Genomic DNA, 2,926 nt, shown 5'->3' on the forward strand with positions numbered 1-2,926 from the left:
GCAGACATTTGCAAATCTGCACATTGCTTGTCAATATACTTCAATGTTGGACTATCATGCCCCCCTCATTCTGTGCAAGGGAGAACATTTTGTATTACTTGGGGTAAAGAATTAAGAGAGCAAAACAGCAGGAAGGCAATATTCTTTTTCAGGGCTAATACAAGTGGCCCTTTAGGACCACAACTGAGCCCAAAATTTCTGCTGCTAAGTGAAATATTTGTTAAGTGAGTTTTGTCTCATTTTATAGTCTTCCTTCCACAGTTGTTAAGTGATTCACTGCAGTTGTTAAGTTGGTAATATGATTGTTCAGTGAATATGGCTTCTCCATTGACTTTGATTGTTAGAAGGTTGCAAAAGGTAATAAAATGACCCTGGAACACTATAGCCATCATAGATATGAACCAGTTGCCAAGCAAAAAAGCCAGGAGATAGATATCTAGATATCTATATCTGTCTCTGTCTGTCTGTCTGTCTCTCTCTCTCTCTCTGTCTCTCTCTCTCTCTTTCTTTGTCTCTATCTCTATCTATCTACTGTAAATCTATATCTATACATACACACAAACACACACACATACATACATTTTCCCTGCTATTGTACGCACACTTTTCTGTTTCAGGACAGTACTTTCCAATAATTTTCCTTCCTGTGAGTGGGTTTTTCTAGATGTAAACAGGTAGTCCTTGACTTACGACTGCCATTGAGCCCAAACTTTCTGTTGCTAAGTGAGATATTTGTTAAGTGAGTTTGGCCCCATTATTGTGACCCTTCTTGCTACAGTTGTTAAGTGAATCACTGCAGCTGTTAAGTTAGTAATATGGTTATGAAGTGAATCTGGCTTCCTCACTGACTTTGCTTGTCAGAAGTTTGCAAAAGGGGATGGTATGACCCCGGGACACTGCCACCATCATAAATATGAGCCAGTTGCCAACCATCTGAATTTTGATCACATGACCATGGGGGATGCTGCAAAGGTTGCAACTTTGAAAAATGATCATCAGTCCCTTTTCTCAGGGCCACAGTAACATCAAACAACCACTAAAGGAATGTTTGTAAGTCAAGGACTACCTGGAGTGTCTTTCCACTTTCTTTTGCAAGTAAAGTGTCTGCAATTCTGGCTGGTTTCTGAAGAACAACAGGAGATACAGTCCAAAGCCTACATTTGATGTAGTAACCATGATAAGCGGGAAATCTTCCACCTCGTAAGTGTGGAGGCTGCTTCGACATTCCAACATCAATTTGGGTGTTGCTGTCATAACTGCATTTACTTTTGGAGGCAGTCCTGTGCTGCACAAATTCTTAGCTTAAGTTTGAGTAAGTTCAACGAGACTTGATATCTTCTTACAGGGATAGGTGGCAACCCTCCAAAGTTGCCTTGCTTTGGAAAGCATCATGCCGCTTCATTTATTTAAACTTGGCTATGTAGAGAGGTGGGCATGGGAAGGGAGGGAGTTGGAGAAGGGGAAAGGAAGGAAAGAACAGCTAGTCCTCATCAAAGTGGGCCAAAGGGCCTTCATACTTTCATCAGTGAGGCCAAAGGGCTAAGAGCACACTTCTTGGTTGAAAGCTGCCCTACTTTTCTGAAAAATGACTCCTTGCAGCTCTATCAAGTTACAAACAATTTTTTGCTTTGAGATCCAAAACACATACGGTTCTTGTTGTATATCTAACAACAGTGGGGCAGGGAAATAATTCAGTTTCCAGCTAATCTATGGGTTGGGTGGAGAGGTGGGACAGGCACAGAACATGTTGTTTGGAAGCTATAATCTGCTTCCCTTGGGAAAAATCATGCTGACAGAGATCCAGTTGAAAAGCTTGGATGGAAAGGATTTTTTAAAAAAATTCAGATCTCTCACTGCAGTGGAAATTCATTGTACATACATGGACAAGTGGTTTCCATTATTTTTTAACTGCTGTGGTGGATAAACATAAGTAATTGATTCTATCTCATTTATGATGTTGAACTCCTCTGGACAGAAAAACTCAAATATTCAACCTAGGGAGAAAAAAAAAGTTCTTTAATGGTTGAAGGGAAAATAAAATCAACTCCCCACAGAACTGGAGCCAAACCCAAACTACTGCTATGTCCAAGCCAAAAGGAAATAACATATGGTTTCAAGTTCAGAAGCTTTTGTTGTGAAATTTACAGCTGTAAAATTTGCCTAAAACAGTATAATCACCTCAAGTCAAAGCCAGGGGCAACAGGAGAAATGAGTCTGGTATGTATTGTAAACTCAACAACATATAGCTTCAATTGTGTCTTGAAAATCATGAATTCCTACATTTGGACATTTCAACAGTCCCTCCACCTAAGTTTATCAAAACCAAGCATGAAAACTGTGGGGGTTTTGGTGCTCTCTGAGCTTGTTTTCTTGCAGGCATTTCATTATCAAATTAGGTAACATCATCAATGCTAATAGGGAGTGAAGTCTCCTTTCTTTTTATATACCCCGTTTCCCCAAAAGTAAGGCTTACCCTGAAAATAAGCCTTAGTTTGATTTTGGGGGGTGGGCCTAATATAAGCCCTACCCCAAAAATAAGCCCTAGTTTTAGGACAAGGCACAGACTTAAAAATCAAGCTAGGGCAGGAGGTGGGGGTGTGGATCTGCCCCACATACCCCACACCCACTTATCTTGCAGCCAGGCCTCTACTTGCTGGCCTACTTCTTCTGCGGTGTCTTCTGCAGCCAGGCCTGCATTTCTCAGTCACAGGCCTTTCTGGAAGGCCACTGCAGCAAAGAACCAAACTATGGATTCAATCCATAGCTCGGTTCTGCAAGACCTCTGCAGCTGGGGACCAAGCTATGGATTCAATCCATAGCTCGGTTTTCGGCTGCATAGGCCTTCCGGAAAAGCCTGACTGCAATCAATCAATCAATCAATTTATTATTACAGCCAAAGGCCAACACATAAATTAAACATTTAATT

The sequence above is a fragment of the Protobothrops mucrosquamatus genome, unplaced genomic scaffold, assembly GCF_001527695.2.
Source record: "Protobothrops mucrosquamatus isolate PMUCROS unplaced genomic scaffold, P.Mucros_1.0 scaffold477, whole genome shotgun sequence".
NCBI lineage: Eukaryota > Metazoa > Chordata > Lepidosauria > Squamata > Viperidae > Protobothrops > Protobothrops mucrosquamatus.